Source organism: Homalodisca vitripennis, chromosome X (genome assembly GCF_021130785.1).
Source record: "Homalodisca vitripennis isolate AUS2020 chromosome X, UT_GWSS_2.1, whole genome shotgun sequence".
Classification (NCBI taxonomy): domain Eukaryota; kingdom Metazoa; phylum Arthropoda; class Insecta; order Hemiptera; family Cicadellidae; genus Homalodisca; species Homalodisca vitripennis.
Genome location: NC_060215.1, coordinates 113,483,673 through 113,506,490, shown reverse-complemented (window position 1 = coordinate 113,506,490; position 22,818 = coordinate 113,483,673). Strand labels below are relative to the sequence as shown.

General features: G+C 33.5%; 1 protein-coding gene across 1 annotated transcript in view; it reads right to left on the bottom strand.

Moving 5' to 3' along the window:
• Positions 1-8,011, bottom strand: part of LOC124369798 (mitochondrial import inner membrane translocase subunit Tim17-B-like) — a 34,655-nt gene extending 26,644 nt beyond the window's left edge. The window contains exon 1 of the mRNA XM_046827900.1: positions 7,874-8,011. The gene's annotated coding sequence lies outside the window, so the exon portion shown is untranslated. The remainder of the gene's footprint in view (positions 1-7,873) is intronic.
• Positions 8,012-22,818: the final 14,807 nt, after the last annotated feature.

The window sequence follows — 22,818 nt, the reverse complement described above, 5'->3', positions numbered from 1 at the left end:
AATTAAACTCTGTTTTAGGTCAAACAAACTATTACAAAGCTAATAATATTTCAATATTAAAGCTCCATTAAAATTTAAAAAGTAACCTATATCAATCTGTAATTAATTGTTCAACTTTTAAATTGCAACTCTCCTAAAGACAGTTACTTTTGTTGCAACACATTTCATAACCATAGTGGCATAATCAATCGAGTAGATAAACATTTATGCACTAATCTAAATGATTTGTTTAAAGTTACAATAAAAAACATCTCACGATACGTAAACATGTACAAATATTTGAGAAGATAAAAAACAAAACTATGACCATGACTCACAAACATCTAATACAGTGAGGACACAACTACATGCCTGAATGATTGGAATGATGGGATGCATTTAAACTACAGAGGAAAAAAGAGATTGGCACATATGATTGTAGACTTTGTGAAGAAGACATTTGGACCATTACAACAAGGGAGCAGTGATATGGTCTCAAAAACAGATATATTGTCATATGTAGCTGACCGCCCTATCAATATAATTGAGGTACACATGGCAGGTGTGATCAAACAACACAAACATGACAAGAAAGTAGGTTTTGTTCACAGCATCTCGGGTGACTTCAATAGTCCTCATCAAATGACTGCTGGTGTAGCAATCGTGTTTAGAAATCATTTTGGGAGGCCCACCATCTCACAGTGTCTCACCAACCACTTAGCCTTACAAGAGAATATAAACGGTGCATCTGTGTTTAGTTTAATTACCAAAAACAGCTATTTTGGTAAACCAACCAAAAGTAATTATGACACTGCTTTCAAGCACTTGACCGAGATCTTCAAAAAAAGAAAACTACAGCACCTTATTTGTTCTCCAATTGGTGGTGTGCGCAACAGGGTCAAATTGGGCCATTTTATTAACAATATCACGGAATTTCAGCACAGTACTAATGCTAGAATAACTATTGTAACATATGCCCGAAGACCTAATCAAAAGCTTAAAAATGGAATTACTCATGAAGATCTCGTTGCACGGTTAAAGCACCTAATCTGCACAAGATCTGGGACAAGTTCTTCACCCTATTGTGATGGTGGTGTTCCTTTGGTCAACAGCAACCTGATGGCAGCGCAGGCGGTCATGGAGGAAGCAGAGGCCATTCCATCTACAACTGAGATGCTACTAGTCGCTGACCAACTGCCGACGGGCTCTGAGTCATCAAGCGTGTGTGATGAGATTAAAGTTGTGCCGGGCGTCCTCACGTTCAGTGAGGCGCTAAAGCAGAGTAACTGTGCCAGTGATCTAAGTGCTCTTTCATGTTCCAATAAAGTAAATAGTGCTAAAGTAAGACTCCTCCTCAATAGATAATGGATCCATGAACAGTTGTTATTTGATCAACAAGGAGTTAAATTTAAATCATTGTACTGACACAAGTGTCGCTAACATAGATAACACAATTGACAGCCAAGAGTTTCTTTATAACAGCATTGGGGAATCAAGTTTTTTAGAACTAATGGAAAACACAACAAAAATTACATAGAATCTCAAATGATAAGTCCAAATTATACATATCAGCATGAGAATAATTTAAAAGTATTCTTTCTTAATATTCAAGGCCTTATTAATATAAAAAATAAAAAATAACAATTTTGGAAAGTATTTTACATGATTTAAATTACCCTAAATTGGTTTGTATCACGGAGCATTGGCTTAGGAGTGAGGAAGCATTGTTTGCCTTTCCATCTGGATATCATTGTGCCAGTGCATACAGTAGAAATAATCATATTAGAGAGGGCTCACTCGTGTTTGTTCACAACTCATTAGTAGCCAGGCCTGTGATATCATTCGTTTCTGCGCTGAATTCCATTTTGAAGTGTCCGTTAACTTCATAGATGAATTAAGCATCATAGTGGTGTCTATATATCACTCAACATCGGGTGATCCCAAAATCTTTCTTAAATCTTTAGAAGATTTATTGAACAACTTTACAAATTGGAGCAACTACACTATAGTGATGGGAAGTGATCTAAACTACAAATTTGATGTAACAACCAATAGTGAAACTGCTCTTGCTCTCCAAAATCTGTTAAGACAATACAATTATTACTACCTGAATCGCAGCCCTACAAGACTTTCTAATTGCCTGGTCAATGTCTTTACAAATAACAGAATTTGTTTAGGTTATCCTACCTGCCAAATTATAGATTTTCCCTTCTCAGATCACAATGGTATTCTTGTAAATCTGGGGAATATCACAAATTTAAAAAAACCAAGAAAGTCAGTTAGATGACTACTAGCCTGATAACTGTGCTTCCTAAACGCTCACTGAATGACCTTAGCACAAAATTGGCCTCTTATGACTGGGACAAAGTAATTTATCAAAACAACCATAGTTCACACCTACTTTTCAACAAAATTTGGACTGTGCTTAACAATACTATATTATATTTTAAAAGACTGACAAAATCTGATTAAAAAAATCAAAAATATTAAAAATGAATGGTATAACCACGATCTGGCTAAAATGAACTCAAATCTTTTGTATTACCACAGTATATCAAAAAGTGATGTTAAGTTAAGGCAGCACTTTTTAGCACTGAAAAACAAGTACAAAGAAGCTATTGCTTCAGCTAAGTATCAACATAATGAAAATTATATAAATCTAAGCAATAATAAGTGTAAAGCTGCGTGGAAAATTATCAACAGCAACACTCGTCTTTCAAGCGCTAATTGCAATAGTATCAACATTACCACTGATACTTTTAATAATTTTTTCATTAACTCTGTCTCAGAAATTAAAGACGCTTTGGGAAATTCCTCTTGTGCTGCAAAAGAATGCTTACAAAAATGTAAAATTAAACTACCACCAGAAACCTTTGAATGGACAGATATCAGTCCCGAGGATATAATTGAATCTGTTAATATATAGTTAAGATATTGTTGTCCCTCTTACAATATGTTTTAATCTCTGTTTGAATGAGAGCTTTTTCCTGAAGAACTTAAAATTTCAAGAGTTTGTCCAGTGTTTAAGATGGGTTCAAAAAATAAACCCGAAAGTTACCGCCCCATTTCTATAGTTCCGGTTGTCGGTAAACTACTTGAAATCCTGGTTTATAAACAAATTTCTAATTATTTTCAAACAAATAACCTTCTAAATTCTATGCAATTCGGTTTTAGGAAAAATAAATCTACCTTTCAAGCCCTAGACAAATTAGAGATGTCTCGCAAGCCTTTGAAGAAAAGGCAATTGCTCAGGCCACTTTATGTGACCTGAGCAGGGCTTTTGATTGTGTTTATATCAATGATCTTACCATGAAATTATCATACTATGGGTTGGGCAGAGCGGTAGCTCTCATTTCTAAAATCCTATTTAAGCAATAGAAAGCAAAAGGTTTTATAACAATGGTAACTGGTCTCAGGAAGTAAATGTCACATATGGCGTCCCCCAGGGATCCATACTAGGTCCTTTGCTATTCTTGGTCTGTATTAATGACTTGCTGTTGTCAGTCTCTGCCACAACAATCTTGTATGCAGATGACACAACATTTTTAAATACAGTCAATAGCATTGAGGAACTAAATACTCTATTGGAAGCTTCAAGCTGGTTTAAAAACAATGGTTTCCATCTAAATGTATCTAAAACCCAAAATATCCTGTTCAGTTTAAGAAAATCTGTAAACTCTCAAAGCAATCTATCGAATCATGCTAAATTCTTCGGAATCATTATTGACAGAAATTTAAATTGGGATGCCCATATTAATTATCTTTCAACTAAGTTATCTAGAGTGATTTATCTTCTCAGACGGCTTACACTCTATGTTAATACAATTTATGTGAGAACGGCTTATTTTGCCTTTTTTTTCAATCCATTATAAGGTATGGACTAGTAGTGTGGGGTAATGCAAGTAAAATTAATAATATTCTTATCCTTAAAAAAATCTATAAGAATTATTACTAACTCACAGCCACTTGAACATTGTAGACCTCTTTTCACTATTTGTAAAATTCAGACCATAATAAACCTGTATCTTTTTGATCTTATGAAATATATCTTTCAAAATCTTCAATTAGTAAAGCCTAACAGTATAAAAACACTCCCACAATACCAGGAATAAAAATGCTGCATCTATTAATTTTAATAGATTGAGCAAAACTCGTGAAAGCCATTCTGTTATTGCACTGAGGGTGTACAACCATTTGTTACCCTTAGTCCAAAAGTACAATAAAAAATATTTTTGAATAAATATTACTTATGGCTGTTAGATAACCCATTTTATGCACTGGACGAGTTCTTCCAATTAAAAAAACATTTTATTTTAAATTCCCCAATTTGAGTATTGTGGTTTATGTTTACGTAACTTACTTAGATGCAGTTTTATAACTGACTTGGCTATATTCATAATGAAAGCTGTAATGAGACTTTGTCAATGATCTTTATTTTATGGCAATAAAAATGTTGATTAATTGATTGATTAGTTCATCAGTCTGGCCAATTCACTGTGAAATGTACAGACATGCACCTGGAAAGGATGTCACTGAACTTAGTTTATCTATGACAAACCTATGTTTTGATTTAATGGTAGTGTACCGCAGTGGTGCATGGTGCTGGAACAATCTGATAAACATTGAATAAATGAGGTAAAAAGAACATTAATTTAAATTAATAAATGGGCAAAACTTGCATATCTATAACTTTCTAGTTTCGTTTGTATATACAACTTACAAACCACCTGGTAACTTTGGATCATAAAGAAATATCAGTTTGCTGATTTAAAAACAAACGATTAGACATCAAACTCATACTGTCAATCAGCAAAAACAAAATGACCAATTAAAAACTATTAAATTAATTTTTCTAATATTTTACACCTTACATAATGGACGCTCAAACACATACATAATTTAAAAAAAACAAATTGTATTAGAGTTAATGTGCCACAGTAGTTAAGTAATGTACACCATGGTTATTCACAAGGCAGTAAAGACTACTTACTATTCAGGATGGTTTTATAACAAAACAAAAAACACTCAGATAAACTATCGGGTGCAGTTAAAAGAGACTGAAATTATAGATAGCAAATACAGTGCAAAAATATAAGCACAAAATGACATTTCCAATATTAAAAAGCACAGTTATTTGTGATTAACCCCTAAAACCATATATAGTTTTGTTCAGGAGAACGAACAGAATATGTTAATAACTGAAATTATAAAATTGTCAACTCTAGCCGTTAACTCCACTAAAACCAATAATTGACAGTGGGACAAACATTGTCGAAATTTGTTATAGTCTGAACATTTTATGTTATCTAGGGTAACAAGTTACAAATTTTCTTACTTATTTTCAAAAGTTGAACTAATTACGATTTGATAATTAGATTTGTAAATTCTAATAGAATTATTCTTCTGATTAGTAAAATAATCATGAACAGAATTATTTGTCTGAATAAGAATTTCACAAGCTTTGATATATATAATAAAGAATTCATAAAATACAATTGGGTTTCGGTATCATTGAAGGCCGGAGTTGTCAAAATTTCAATGTTATTAATGTATTCTGCTCGTCCTACTGAACAATATTATATATGGTTTTAGGGATTGCAAATGACAAATAACTATGCTTTTTAATAATTGATGTGGAAATGTCATTTAGTAGTTATTTTTATACACTGTGCTTCTTGTTATCTACGATTTTAAGCATTATCTATTTAACCAATAGCTTATCTGAGTCTTATGTTGTCAGAACAGCTAAATACAGCATCAACAACCATCCTGTACAACAGCCTTCACTGTCTCATGGATAACCATGGCGTACGTTACTGCGGCACGTTAACTGTAATACCATCAGTTATTTTTGAAAGATACGTGTTTGAGTGTGGATTACGTGAACAGTTACAATTTTAGAAATTAATTTATTCTTTTTTAATTGGTTCTATTTGTTTCAGAGTGAGAGTGAATTTGTCATGCAATTGTTATTTTTAAATCGAAAAAAGATATTTTATGTCATCGAAATCGGAAGTTAACAGATGATTTGTAAGTAGATTGTACCTACATATGAAATGTGGAAGTAATGTTTACATAGTTTTACTTATTTATTAAACTCCGGGAGACTTTAATAAGCGGCCTACATTCATTATTCAGTTGTTTTTATCGAATGGTAATATATTATCCAACTTCGATATGTAGAAATCGTACACAATAAGAGTTATAATAAATAATCGTAACAAGAAGAATCTCGTACATTAAAATTTTAAAGACATAAACTTAACACTAACATTACAAAACCTATGGCCTAGACTTAGATATCAAAGAAACCTTACAATATTTATAACTTGCCCAGCTTCATATCAACAAGAAACCGCTTTTGTGAAATGGAGGAAAGAATTCTCCCTATAGGTAACCATGAGCCAAACCCAAATGTTGCAGCTAATTAAACAAATCTTGTCATTTTAGAGAAATATCTCATATATTTTCCTCATATTCATCACCATTTTCAAAATCGCAAAATATTAGTTTCTTCTTGTTGTTTATTGTTTAGGTATTTATTTACAATACCGTGACCATGAAAAATGGACTTTTTTTCATGGGTTGGGCATTTATAGCCAAGTGTTATTATCACAGGTGCATATAAACTGGGGGGAAAGTATATCATTGTATTATATTGATGCCTTTCGGGCATTATTGCATTAAAGATGGAAAATAACCGACAAAATTTTGTCGAACAACACTTGGAGGGTTAAGGATCAGGGGCATCACGTGATCTGGGATTCGACTTTTGCAAGCTCGAGTTAATTTTTTTTCTAAAAGAGCAAGCAGTGCGCAGCACTGCGCAGCGGGCAGGCATCGTTGACAGGATTAACGTCATCATTTCAGTAAAATTGCCAGAGGTACTGTCAAAAACAGAGTTTTCAGAGGATTTCAAAAAAATCGTAACTCCTTTGATTTTCGTTGCCGACGAATTTTTTCTTCACTATTGTTTTCAGGAAAAATTGTAGTTTTCAGGAAAAAAAAATGAACATACCTTTCCATGGTCACGATTTTGTAAATTGATACCATTGTTTACATTAAATCTACAATAAGTAATAAGTTGAAATCATATGCCAAGTTAAACAAATTGTAATATCGAATTATTCCTCTGGATAAAAACATTGAACAATTCGATAAAAACAAACGAATAACGCGTGTAGGCCGCTTATTAAGGTTTACCCAACTGTTTTAACACAATTTATTCGTTTGTAGAAAGTTAAAATTACATTTTATTGCGTTATTTTCAATTTTCTTAAAAGTTTACATCATTAGAACTTGGGAAATTGACATTAGGCTATATACCCATTGTAATCAACCTCCTGAACTAATATAAGTAGTAATGGCCAGAGGCATTTATGATCAGACCATTTAGAATTTGATATTTTAGTGATAGGTAATTGATATTTGTATTTTAGAGTAGGCTATACAGCTTTGTTCAGAACAATAGCAATAGACCAATAACGTGTGAAAATCGTATTTTGCCTCTCTGGCCATAAGTTCTCAATTACCCTTTATTATTTTTCATTGTCACCCTCAGAATTTTTTGTTCAGGAGGATGATAGCAATAGGTTAGTAATATGAAACTCGTATTTTGCTACTCCTGCTATTAATTTTACATTTACTGAGGTTTCACTTACTACTACAAGTCTTTAAACAGCTATAGTAAATACCATCAGAATTTTTAAATATTATAAACCAATCTAAACAAAACCTTGGTTACTTTTTCGTGTATTAAATATAAGCTACTTTAGATTTCATCATTTCAAACAATCCCATTCATAACCTAAAATCATAACAGTATTAGCTGTTATGTGGCCCTTAAATCACATAGCCTATGATCTATTATACAAACAGTACATCAAGTACTTACATTCAACCAGTAAAACAGGTAGAAAGTTAGATTGATATTTCCAAAATTGTTAATTTCTTCTAAGGACACACAACTACTCTACATACATGTGAAAATAAGGGGAAAAAGAGAAAGACAAATATGTATGAGACATATGACAACCACTGCCTTACAAATTGTGTCACCTAACTGGCCCTACCATCCTAATCTAAGCATACGTTAATATCATCATATGTATAATAAAATGTCCGTGAGTTTGAAATATTATGTTAGTAAATTGTTAATGTTACCAAAATAGTTTTTTCTCAATTTCTCACACTTATTATTTAGTCTCGTTGCACAAGAACTACGAGTGGTTTTCATAATGCACGTTTTGTGGAAAGAGGAGCATAACCTCCATGTATGGTTGAAATGTAAAGCGATTTAGTAATTTAAAAATTAAGGGCTTCAAACCAAAATTTCAACCCATTTAAAATAATTAAGTCAAAGAGGGAATATTGAATATGCTTGATATATTATTCACAATTAATACAAATAAATCCGATTAAATTAAATTAAAGAAATATTCTTTCTATGGCGTAGTTCAATTTTTAAAGAGAAATGGAGCTACAGTATGTGCTTTTATGCATTTTATAACTTTGCAAAACTACAGCTCCCTAATTTATCCTATAAGTTGTATTTTGTATAAACCCATCGGTACATCTAACCAATACTTCTAAACGATATGATGCTTTTCCGGATGATTGTAAAATTGCTTAAGTTAGACCTCTTGTAAGAAAGTGTAAAAGTCGGAGATGTGCAATTTTTCGTTCGATCTCGCTGCTGTCTGTAGTTTGTAAATTAAATGAAAAGTTTTTGTGGCCAAATAACTGTTTATCTAGAAACAAACACCTATGTGAGCAGCAGTATGGATTCAGAAAATGTAAGCAAACTAAATAGATAAGATAAATATTTGGGATTCACAAATATATGAGTGAGATTTCATTATAGTACGTAACTTCAGCTATTTAAAATAACAACATTTATTAAATGAGTTTTTCACATACAATATTTCCAGAACAACTAGTGTCTTATTGAGTAGCTTTCAGGTCTACAATAAATAACACATAAAAATAACAGAAAAGTTGAGTTTTTAATACTATTAAACTGTTTTAACTGCTATGTTTAACTGATTTTTTTACATCCTAAACCCCCTCCCCCAACTTTAACTTAAGAGCTCCAGCAGGCATATCCACTCACTCACTCAGAGAGGCCATTACTAGGACAATACGAGACCAATATAAGAAAAAAATCTCCTTCAAATGTCCCGTGTCACTCTAGAAACGTGTAACGCCCGATTATGGCAAGTGCTCAGTTAAGCAACCTTTCAGGTAAGTGAATCTCTCATCAAGTACTGAGGTTCCTTGAGGGATAGAACCTTGTGGATAAAGCAGCTTGTAACCACACTGCATATGGGTTCCATCCCAGGCTGTTGAGAGCATGTTGATTGATAGACATGATCGAAAAACCTAACATTGATAATTAATTGTATGACAGAATTCTGAACCTTTTTTATTCGATATATGACCCTCCCCAAAGTACTGTTACCGTACGGAGGATGACAATAATGAAACACTCGCAAAAGTTTGTGACTGCATGAGTATTTAACATTGCGGCCTCTGGCAGCATATTCTTGAACCTGTACAGTCCCCTCTGCCTGTCTAAGGCTCGCTGTAAAGAGTGAGTAACATGGTCAGTGAAGGTAAGGATACTGTCTAATACAGGGCCGAGATTCGTAACATTGGTATAGAACTCTTAAATCTTGTTATTCAACACGACCGCACGCCATTCTTACTAAGTAAAAATACTAAAGAGGGCGGTGCAGTATACAAAACTGTGAACTTATCAACATTGAGTTTTGGATATTGATCATCTGACAACTCAATGATGAAAAACAACCGATTATTGAAAACTACTACACGCTTTTTAACAGTAGAGAGTATGTAATGGGGTGCAAGAGTTTAAACCCATCTCTTGAAACTAGGAAACAATGATAAGTAAAGAAGAACATTTGAAATTAAATACCTTTTATTTTACGTTGGGTTTTGCACACAAGTAAAAAGAAAGTTTATTTCAGTGACTGTTCTAAAAACTTTCATTACCATTTTCTCAAAAATATAAGTTGGGCTGAAATTTTAACGTGATTTCGTTGGCCAAGATTCCCAAATGTAGTCTAATGAAAGGATTTTGAACACCTAAACAGAGAATGACAATTGTTGAAGTCAACAGTAAGTTTCAGCAAAAAGACTGATTACTGAAGGAATAACTACAAATTTTGTGTTCAGTACGTTACTCTCGTTACAAACTCTGTAGGTACGGAATGTACTCATCAACATGTTTTATTTCAAACCTAACAAAATAATATATCAAAATTTAATTTTATTTCGTTACATGTAAAGAATAGTTTATACTAGCAACCTCAACTGAAGATTATAAATATTAACTGTCCATGCACTTCTAGTTTAGCGAAAATGGTGGGACTTGGTACGGATGTACTATTTACAATACCACGGTATATATCCTAATTTAATAAAATTTTCAACTTTACAGGTTAGTTAATTCTACTTGATTCAGTTATGTTCCTTTAAATGATCTTTATTCAAATTGTAAATACGTTTCTTTTTTTCTTAACGTCTAAATGAAGACAAACCCATACTTAGATTTAAAACATTAGATCTTACTAAAGGATGTGTGTGTGTGTGTGTGTGTGTGTGTGTGTGTGTGATTCAAGTCTTCGAAGTGGCTGCTGCGTGGTAATCAAAGAATTTATATATACATATATATATATATGTTCATATATGTTCATCTTAGTGTACTCAGTTTTACACTTGAGATCTTGAGTCAATAAGAATACCTCTTCTAGTATAGTATACACTGGGTATCTGCCGAGTAGACTAAATGTTTTATATATATATATTATATATATATATATATATATATATATATATATATATATATATATATAATATATATATATAAAACATTTAGTCTACTCGGCAGATACCCAGTGTATACTATACTAGAAGAGGTATTCTTATTGACTCAAGATCTCAAGTGTAAAACTGAGTACACTAAGATGATTTAGACACGATCCTAAAGCATGGCGGAGCAGCAGAGCTTTCTATACATAACGTAGCTATGGTAGAACGGGTTAATTCAATGCGAATATTGAGTCTTCGTCACTGACTTTTTACGGATCTCTTCAGACAAACGTGGACCCCAGATTCCAAGAGTCAATCTGTACCAGTGTCAGATTTCAGCACTAAGCGGAAGGTGAAATGGGGCTTAACTCAATAATCGCATTGACTCAACCATTTTTAACTTACATTAAAGGAGTCAATATTATTCTATAAAACACTAAGCAATAAAAAATGAAAAAAATGATTTAAACAGTGTATTCATCAAATTTGAATAGAGACGAAGTTGTCAATATTTGTAGAATACAGCTGTGAAATGCCAATATAAACAACTGTTTCCATAAAATTCAGTACAATTATACTCCTCTGTGCCTTAATTATTCATTAGGAGAAAATGAAACATTGGACCATCTTTTCATTAAAATTAATTGTCCTAGATAAACTTATGAAAGAAATAAATGTTTCACGGACATAAAAGAAATCATCAATAATCATACAAGCCTGAAAGAATTAAGTGCAATGACCATGTATGTATGTACAGAACTGATCAATTTCATGCGAGCAATACTGTATGAAACGAGTTTGAAGAAAACAGAAAAATGTACACATTACAAATTACATTAAATATATGAATGTTTATCCAGTGTTCTTACATCCTTGCCTTCCCTTTTTCAGATTGGGACATTGCCTAGTAGGCCCCTGGCAGAGATGTACCTACCTTACCTTAAACAATATCTGATGTTCTATTTTCTTCTTATAATGTTCCTTCTTTTATTAACTCTAGACAATTAATAGGACACAATCGAAACAAGTGAACTTCGATGCCTCATGGATTAAATCCTAGTTGCCAAATTGTTGGCTGAAGAAAAAAAAATGAATAGAATACCATAACCATAATAACAATAATATAAAGTAGCCTAAGTAGTAATTACTAATTACTAATAAGTGCAGATTATTCGATTATTGAACCTTGCTGAGCGTTACTATCCAGAACACAAAATACCTTGTGACTTTGGTGCAGAGTGGAAAGACCTGTTGAGAATGAAAAAATATTGTAAATTTGTCTCTAGGCAGTTCACAAATATTGCTCTTGGTATCTGGTGAAATTATTGGTTGTGAGTTGTTAATCACAATTTTAACATTTTTAAAGTACACTTCCTTTATTATGAAGAAAACTAGTTTATATGGTGTTAAAGAGTGTTGTGTAGCCTAATGGAAACGCATATTGTTATATTTTACTGTGCTTGCTATCAGTGTCTTTTAGGTTATCTGCCCCAACAGCTGTCAGCTTGCCTGAGCATTACAGCATCAACATTTTTTGTTGTGTTCCTAGTGCTAAACAACTGCATGTTCAACTGTAATACAGTCAACTACTTTTGGAAATTATATATGTGTAACATTAGAACTGGTGATTGCTCTATATTTAGCAAGTTTTCAAGCAGTTAATTTTGTGAATCGTAATTCTTCAAATATTAACTGATTTCTTTATATCTCACATAATTGTTAAGAGGAAGAACCAATTTACTCAGTACTGGTTTTAGTGGATTTATTTATTATGCTGAGTGAAGGGATTGCAGGAGAAGGGAGGTATCATCAGGTTCCTTGTAATTCAGCGTAGGTATATATAAGCACTTGAATTCATGACTTGTAATTTTATATATATACATATATATATATATATATATATATATATATATATATATATATATATATATATATATATATATATACAGGGTGTATATTATGTCTGGAAACACCCAAATATATCCTTTAATAATTTAAATATAAATTTGAAACCTCTTACAATCGTGATAGAGATTGGGCATCTACTTTTTGGAACAATGTTTTGTTATGTCACACCAACGGGGGACGTCCTGCCGAGGGTATCGTGAATATTCTTAATGGAAGCCTATACCTTGTGATACATAATTTTAAAGGTAATAGCTTACTGAATTGAATGCCACAAACCGCATCTCAAAGGAATTATTCTATCAGAAAATAGAGCATTTTTAGTATTGAAAATTTACTGATGTTCAACAATGTAATTTTAACATGGTTCTTGCCACAAAATGTGTTACACTAATTTTTTAGCATTTTTTAAATGTTCAATTAAAATAAAATAAACAATTTATTTTTAAGCTGGTTTCATTAGTACAAATTTACCAGTTTTTGTTACAGGAGAACTTGAAAAAATGGCGGGTGATGAATGTCAGTCTTACTGTCCTTGTTGCAATAAATTAGTTAATGACAGTGATAATGCTCTAGAATGTGAAGGTTTTTGTAAAAATTGGTATCATGGTGAGTGTGTTAATATTTCAGATGAAGAGTATGAGCAGATAAATAAAATATGTGACAAAGTGAAGTGGTATTGCGTACCGTGTGAACAGAGAATTGATCGTGTCGTTGAAAAGGTATGTGACGTTGAGGATTTCTTATCCCTAAATGAAACAGTAAAAAATTTAATTAATCTGACTAAAATAGTGAATAATGACAATGCTGAAATTGTGAAGAAGCTTGAATGTGTGTCGTCGGAAAATGTTAGGTTAAGGAATGACATGGCTCTGTTCAAACAACATGTTGAAGAACATATGACAATTTCAAATTCTGTCAAAAGTGACTCACAGACGAACAACAGTGAGCGTGCTGGTATTTTTTCAAGTGAAATCGAATCTGTGGAGGGCCTTGATGACAAAGATTCTACTCTTGCAGGCCGTTGCATTGATACTTCAATTGCCGTTGACAGTGAAATGTTGGAATCAGATGGATTATGGACATATGTTAGTAAACAGAAACACAACACATCACGACCATGTCAACAAGGTAGTGAGGTTAACAAAGTTAATAACCGGGTTTACAGGAACTCCGAATATGTAAGTAAAGGAGTTAAATTCAACAAAAAACACGACACTTTAAATAAAAGTGGCAATAATTCACAGGAAAAGAAATATCCTCCAAGTAAGTTACTGCCTAGTATGGATGCAAACGCAATTCTAAAAGTAAAAGGGAAAGAGAACTCATCTATGATGAAACATTCCTACAGTGATGTAATTAAAAGAAATAAGGTAATTTATGGTACAAAAGAGGTAAGTGAGAATATGTCAATTAAACCTGCAGAAAGAATACTATGGCTTTTCATGTCGGGTTGGAACACAGATGTTACTGCTGACTCATTAGTTGAATACCTTAATAGTTTAAAAGAGGCACCTACATATCAGTGTGAACAATTAAAAACTAGGTACAGCAACTACAACTCTTTCAAGGTGGGTGTACCGCTCGAATTGGGTGAGGAACTTATGCATCCTAACCTATGGCCTCGAGGTGTTAGTGTTCGAAAATATAACCCTCTTCGTAGAACAGTAAGTTATAATAAACCTTTTTAGGCCTACCCCATTAAGTGGGCCTAGTAAACTCATAGACGTATTTGATCAAAACCTATCTACAAATATTAACCCTTAAAGCGCCGTAAACGCATATGCGCGCGAGGATCGAATTTGCTCTGAACGCCGTAAGCGCGTAGACGCGCAATATACTTGTTTTTACTATTTTGCACTGTTAGTTCAGAGTTTGTCCGCTAGACTGTGAGGGGTGTATTTTACAGTAGTGTAACGGGGCTGTGCCACATCACGTGACAATCTTTGTGTTTAACGATCGATACTGAACCGGTTTTTGTTGAACAGCTGGCAGTTTGGTAGTATTGCTCAACGCCGCAAGCGCATTTATGCGTACGTCACTGCCTCGCCGCGCGCCGGGCACCTCTTCTGTTCTTCTTCATATCCTGTTGAAGCAGTGCGAATAGTTGATCGGTAAACTACTGTGTAGTTTTATGTGTTATATGATCATCTTTTTATGAAAGTTATATATTTATAAACTTTTGAAATAAACAGTTTCTTGAATGGCGATAAAAGTCTTTTTTCCTCGTAGAAATATTTTTACTCCTTATATTTATAATTATTTATTTTAGCTCTTGTTCCGAAATTCTACATTTATGTTTATTTTTTTTATTTAGGCTTGTTTTTACTCCAATAAGTGTTACAATATTTTATTTACTTCTATAACATCTGAAAAACATTTTGTAATTATTATAAAAATAACACCCGTTAGAGGACTAAGAATTTGGAAAATATTTGGTTTTCAAATTTTTGGCATGCAAATTTAATTTTTTATTGTAACTTTGTATTAAATATGTAATATACTTATTTTCTAGTTCTATTCTAGTACATATAAGCACGCAATGTCATCATTGATATACATAATAATAAAAGGAAACAGTAAGCATTGGGTAAAATTTATAAAGGAGCTGGAACGCTACATAGTAAATCATGTGTATTTTGGGCAATAAATATGATAAAAGATATTTTTTTGCAGTTTCTGTTTTATTTTGTTACCTAAAAAAAGAAATTAAAATTAGCCTTGAGAAAATCTAATTTTAATTTTTTATAATAAATGAGCGCTAATCCAGAGTTTAGCTGAAACTGTTTGGCGCTTTAAGGGTTAAGGGTCCTAGGCCAAGTATAAGTGTATGTACCTTTAATGTACAATCATTGCGCAATAAATTATTTGAACTTGAGGCTATATTGGCTCTCAAACAAACCGATGTTATTTGTATTAATGAGCACTGGTTAGTTAAAGATGAAATATCCTTGTATATTCCTGAGGGATTTGAACTGGCCGGGTACTTTTGCCGAGAATCGGGTTTTGGTGGTTCGTCAATTTATGTCAAGAAAGAAATAAGTTATGAAATGATTGATGTTTCCCGCTATAGTCAAAGTGCAATATGTGAAGCAACTGCCATTAGACTAAGTAAACTGAATGCATTAGTTATATGTGTGTATCGCACGCCAGACTCTAATTTTGGGACTGTTTTATTTTAACCTAGAATGTTTACTTGCTTATGTTACTAAGGGTCCAAAAAATTTCATTTACATATTCTTTGAGAATAGTATTTAAGTCAAATTACAATAATAACAGTAACAAGAAAATAACTTTTAAATACATTAAAAGTAAAAAATCTGTTGATAAAATTCTTCCATCGAATAAAATGGACGTTCGATAAGCCATTTGTGTAATGCAGGTGGTAGCTCTCTTTCATTCTTGCTTCTCAGATCTGGAGGTAGGAGGTTGTGAAGTTTGGTTCCCATGTATGACGGTTTCTTCTCAAACTGAGTCGTTCGGTGTGCTAGAAGATTGTACTGGGTGCTGTTTCTTAGGTTATATTGGTGAACTTCGCCTCTTCTAGTAGGGGTTTTTGCTATTGCATGTATCACAGCTTCCTCGATGTAGAGAGAGACAACAGTAAGAAGTCCAAGTGATTTAAAAGCTTCTCTGCAGCTGTCGAGTCTTTGCAGTCCTGCGATAATTCTGATTGCTTTTTTCTGTTTCTTGAGAACCTTTTGCATGTTAGTGGTTGAAGTTCCACCCCAGGCTAACAGTCCGTATCTTATGTGTGACTCGAAAAGCGCAAAGTATGCCACCCTAATTGTTCTCTCATCTGTTGTATCCTTTATCCGTTTCATCGCATAGAGGCTGGAGCTAAGCTTTGTGCATAAGTTATCCACTTGAGGCGTCCAAGAGAGGTTCTTGTCTAGAGTTATGCCCAAGAATTTAGCTTCATCTTGTTTGTTTACATCTGGTAGGTTTGGGACTTTGTCAGCTTTTCTTCCAAAAGCTATTTGAGTGGTTTTAGCTGTGTTAACTGCAAGGTCGTTATTGTGGCAGTATTGGTAAGCCATGTTCAAGGTTACATAGGAAGCTACTTCTAGACTTTCTGTTTTTGGTTCTTTAAATACCAGGGTGGTATCGTCAGGATACATTATAGTATTACAAGTATTTCCAAGTTATTGGGGAAGATCAGTTGTGAAGAGAATGAAGAGTACCGGGCCCATTACTGATCCTTGAGGAACACCTCGGTTTACAGGCTGCAGGCTGGATCTTGCTGTTTTGACGGTCCCATTTTCTGTATGTCTTAGTTCTACCAATTGAGTGCGGCCTTTCAGGTAGCTTATAAACCATTCTTTAACTATGCCTGATAGTCCCAATGTTTCTAGTTTTTTAATTATTAGCTGGTGATCCAGGCAGTCGAATGCCTTACTAAAGTCAAGACAGATTGCAGTCGTCAGGTTTCCTTCCTCCAAGCCATCAACCAAAGACTCTACCATTTGGACTATTGCTGTTGTAGTAGATTTTCCTTTGGTGAAACCATGTTGGGAATCGCTGAGTAGGTTATGTTCTGTGCAGTGGTTCAAAAGTCTGTTTAAAACAACTTTCTCGTAAATTTTGGAGAAGGTCGATACAAGAGATATTGGTCGGTAGTTGCTTGCTTCGTTAGTATTTCCAGATTTGAATTTTGGGAAGACCTTTGTAGTTTTAAGCTGGGAAGGAAAATGACCAGTCCTTAAGGATTTATTAATTACATCAACTAAAGGGAGTACTAGTTCATTACAGCAGAGTTTAAGGACTTTAGATGAGATTTCATCCATTCCGGATGAGTTTTTTGTTTTTTAGCTGGTTTATGATTTTCTTGATTTCTTTTTCACTTGTATCTTGAAAACTACAAAACTGTGGAGGTTGAGGTATATTCATTAATATGTTTTTAGTTTTAAGATTTTTCTGTGGTAGTAGTGTTTTTTCTGCAATGCTTGTGAAAAATGTATTTAAGTGTTCAGCAACATCTGTCACTTTGTTTATTTGTTTTCCATTTACTTCCAAATGTATTTGTTTCATGTTAGTTTCTTTTTTGGACCATGATGAATTAATTATCTCCCACATTGCTTTTGATTTGTTTTCAGAATTCTGTATGTGGTCTGAGCTTGCTTGCTTCCGCAGTAGTTTTAGATGGAGGTCATATGTCTTTTTATGTTCAGACATTAATTGTTTGTCATTTACGTCTCCTGTAATTTCAAATTTTCTGAGTGCTTTTAAATATTCATTTTTAAGTTTATTGGCTTCAGGATCAGATAGAAATTTAAGTTTTTGTTTATGAGATATTTTTATTTTCTTCTGAGGGCAAGCTGAATTTAGTGCAATGTTCACGATGTTAAGGAATATTTTAAAAGCTACTTCTGCATTTTTGGTGGAAAGAACAGTTTGCCAATTCTCTTTGCTAAGCAGGTATTTAAGATTTTGCAGGTTATTATTCTTGAAGCAACGTCCGATTCGGAATTGAGTGCTTGTATTCGGATTGCAGTTGACAGCGCAGCTTTGGGCGGTGTGGTCTGACAGCCCAGCGTCAATTACCTTAGTGGTAAGCTGCTTAGTATTCATGTTAGTGCAAATCCAGTCAATAGAAGTTTCTGAGAGGGAAGTGATTCTTGTTGGAGGAAGCGGGAGTCTGACTATGTTGTGCATAGCAAGGGTCTCATTTAGCATAAGATTTTTTCTATTTGGTTTTAGTAAGTCCACATTAATGTCCCCCATAATTATAAGTGGGGAGTTTTCAATTTTTGTCTTCTCAATGAGTTCTGAGAGGGCACTGAGTGCTTCTTCCAGATTGCCGTCAGGTGATCTGTAAGTACCTAATATATACAAATTGTATTTTTTTAGTTTAATATTTACGAGAACTGCTTCAAATATGAGCTCTTTGCAGTACTGGGAGATGTCTATGGTTTCTGTGTAGTTCTCAAGAATATTATTTACATAAATACATACACCACCTTTACGGAGTTCTATTCTACTAAAGTGAGCTTTAAGGGAGAAACCCGGAAACATGACAGTGTTAATTATTTGATTGGATTTTAGACCATGTTCTGACAAAACTATTACATCTGGTTTAGTTTCCTCTACCAGATGTTGCAGTCTATTTATTTTATTTGAGACTTCCTGTGTGTTTTGGTGTAGAAGTATCAGTTGGGATTTGTTACATTTTTTGGACTGTAGTTTAGGTGTTTGATTTAGTTCTTGATTAGGGTTTATTGTGTCGTTAGAAGATTGAGATTTTAAGTAGTTTCTTTGTGATTTTGAATCTCCTCTAAAAAACAGTTGTTATTTTGGATTATGATGTCTTCCTTTGGGGAATAAATTGGTCCTGGGGTTTTCTCCATTGTCTGAGGGTCTTGGTTTAGATTAATGAAATGTTCTATGTATTGACCATAAAAATCTTCAATAGTTTGGTCTTCGGGACGATTTACTGCATTCATAGGAGGTTTTCTTTTTACAAAGTTGTTTGTTTTGGTTTCTCTAAAGATGTTTCTTTTGCAGTCTTGGTAGCTGGATGTTTTGTTTTGCGGGATTGAGGCTTTCTTTGTTTCTTGGTGTTTTACCGCTTAAAATAACACCTAGACCACTTTGAGGGATTTTTTCAGTACGATTTTGGCATTCGTCTCTGTATTTGGAAGCTTTAAGGGAAATGCTGAAAAAATTTTTTGCATTCCTTACTTTTCTAAAGCTGTTTATTGTTTGGTTTGGTTTTGAGCATTTAGCTATTTTGAATGTATTGTCAAGACTGCCCGAATAATGCGTTCTTGATTGTGTTTCCATGTTCTCAATCAGATATTCCATTTTATCTTGCCTTAACTTTAGTTGTGTCAGTTCAGTCAACAGATAAGAGTTGGGGGACAATATTGGCAGCGGGTTGGTATCGGGGATATTTGTCTCAGTCTGAGGGTCTGTTTGTATCCCACAGTCTGATAGCTCCTTGATATTTTCTTCGTTATGTTTTTCCCGTAATCCTTCTAGTGATGCTATGATATTAGATTGTTCATTTATTTTGAGTTGATATTCTTTAATCATGTCTGATTGATTTTTGTCATAGTTTTCAAATGTTAAAGTTAACTCATCTCTAAGCATTTTTTCTTTAACCAATTGTTTTTCTATTTGCCCAATCGTCTCATTTAGAGTTTCAATCCTATTAATTAAGGATACATTTTTATTTTCCAACTCTTCAATTGTTATCTGATATTTAACTTCGTCAGTGTTATTTTGTTTATTAATCATCTGTGCCAGATTAGAGTTTGTTAGTTTTAAACTGTATAGTTCCTGCTTGAGATTATTATTTTCAATTAGCAACGCATTTCCAGCCTCTGCAGCCAATATGGTAATTGTCTCAAGGTCAGTGTTGTTAGTATTTAAGATCTTTGCTTGTATATTTTCTAGTGTGTTATTAAGGTCCGATGTACTGTTGTGATTGCTGTTGTTGAGTTCCAAGCTAAAAACAGATTGGTCTGAAAATTCAGTTTGTTTTTCCGAGGGCTCTATAGCCCTTTTAGCAACTATTGTAGCTTCAAGAGCTGCTTCAGCATCACTTAGGGCCTTATTAAATGTTTTATTTATGCCATCTTTTGTTAATGGGATTCCGTATTTATGGACATTTTCCTTATAAGGGAAGACTTTAGAATCTTTTACTTCAGCCACTGTATTGTCTCCAAAAAAAGAAACGTTGTATTTAGTAGTGTTACTTTTCATTGGTTCAAGTACTTCCATTATTTTTCCTGGCCAGTGTCGATAACCTCTTATTTTAGCGAAAACAAAATCTCCTTCAGTAAATTGAGGCATCTTGGTTATATGTCTAAGTTGAGTAGCAATTTTCGGTATCAATTTACAAAATCGTGACCATGGAAAGGTATGTTCATTTTTTTTTCCTGAAAACTACAATTTTTCCTGAAAACAATAGTGAAGAAAAAATTCGTCGGCAACGAAAATCAAAGGAGTTACGATTTTTTGAAATCCTCTGAAAACTCTGTTTTTGACAGTACCTCTGGCAATTTTACTGAAATGATGACGTTAATCCTGTCAACGATGCCTGCCCGCTGCGCAGTGCTGCGCACTGCTTGCTCTTTTAGAAAAAAAATTAACTCGAGCTTGCAAAAGTCGAATCCCAGATCACGTGATGCCCCTGATCCTTAACCCTCCAAGTGTTGTTCGACAAAATTTTGTCGGTTATTTTCCATCTTTAATGCAATAATGCCCGAAAGGCATCAATATAATACAATGATATACTTTCCCCCCAGTTTATATGCACCTGTGATAATAACACTTGGCTATAAATGCCCAACCCATGAAAAAAAGTCCATTTTTCATGGTCACGGTATTGTAAATAAATACCCAATTTTCTAATGTTAAAATGTGTCAATAAGAGTTGTTTAACGAAGTTAGTGTGGAAGCAGTGCTTTGTATACTCATCAGCTGTTATGTAGGTCAGGTGTGGAAAATGTGAGATGTCAGCAGTCAACACTACTTCCAGTTGTCACCATATGTGGTGTCAATTTATTCAGTGAAATTAACTTTTATTCAGTTTTTAACTTGAAAAGAGCTCAAAAATAAAGCATTATTGAGCTGAGTTATGTAGTGTTTGATTCCTTCAATGTTAGTCCTGAACAGTGTTTATTTTAATAATAGTAGTTGTCATAATTGTCCTGAGTAATCCTTTGAAAATTACAAAGCTAAGATTTGTTTAAATGGGGAATTTCCAAATTGTTCATTTATAAGGACATTCCAGTCAAAAATTAATTCATTGGTGATACCAACAAAATATGTAGAATAGTTGGCTGCAGGAGATTAGCTTATCTTATCAGTCAGTGCAAGGGTCAAGTGGCTGCAGGTGTATAGAGTTCCTATCAATCATGCAATCTACTCCCAAATCTGTCCTGAAATTCTAAAAGTTTTTTGAGTAAAAATGTTATTTTTGTCCTTATAAGCAGTTATTAGTCCAAATTGTTTGTATAATAACAACTATACATACTCACTGAACACTTTGATACAAAAAACCACTATTAAAATCAAAATTTTACCACTATAATATTTAAAGTTGTGAAGAGCACATTAACACAGGTTGCTACATGTTCAGGGGTCCATTATTCATGAAGGCTAAAGTAGCTGCCAACAGTAGATATATCAGTAATTCCAATAACCAATGCAAAGCTGCATGGTTTGTTGCTAAAAGAGAATGTAATCTTAATTGCTCAACAAAACGCAGTATACCAATCTCACCTGGCCAATTGAACTCTTACTTTGTTAATTTGTCTATTGACAGTAATGATAAACAGGATGAGGTCATTGATGTAAATGACTCAGTGTACTCTGACTTGCTATCAAATTCTACTAGGCCTAATGCTGATAATGTATTTAAATGGAAGTTGGTGGATGAAGGAATGGTAAAGTGTGTTGTCAATAAAATGAGTGGTTCACATAGTGAGGATGTGTATGGTTTGTCCAATTTTTTGCTTAAAAATATAATTAATGTTATATTGTTACCACTTACTTATCTGGTAAATTTAGTTGTTACTGTAGGATATTTTCCAGACTGCCTAAAGATGTCTAAAGTTACACCTATGTTTAAGAAAGGAGATATGAACTGTCCTGAAAATTATCGGCCCGATCACAATTGTCCCAATTTTAAGTAAGGTAATCGAGTCTTGCCTGGTGGCACAGCTGTATGAATACTTTGTTACCAACAATTTGTTGTATCCTTTTCAATTTGGCTTTAGGCCTAAACATACAACCGTGGATGCAGTTGAGAAAATTGTCAAAATCAAAATCAAAATGCTTTATTGCCACAACACATTATACAGAAATGTATGACATCGTCACAATACAATACATTGCAAAGCTTTTACTTAAGTAAGATATTCATGTACATTAATTCAGACTATTTTAAGGGCTTACAGTGATCAATGAATTCATTTACAGAGTAAATACTAATATCTAATAAAAAGGATTTAATCTCTCTTTTAAAACATGAAACAGATAAACTTTTCAAGCGCTCAGGTAGTAAATTAAACAACTTGATTCCTATTTCAAAAGGGCTATTGATTGTTCTTTGGAAATTACATTGACTAATTCTGAAATGGCTATTGTATC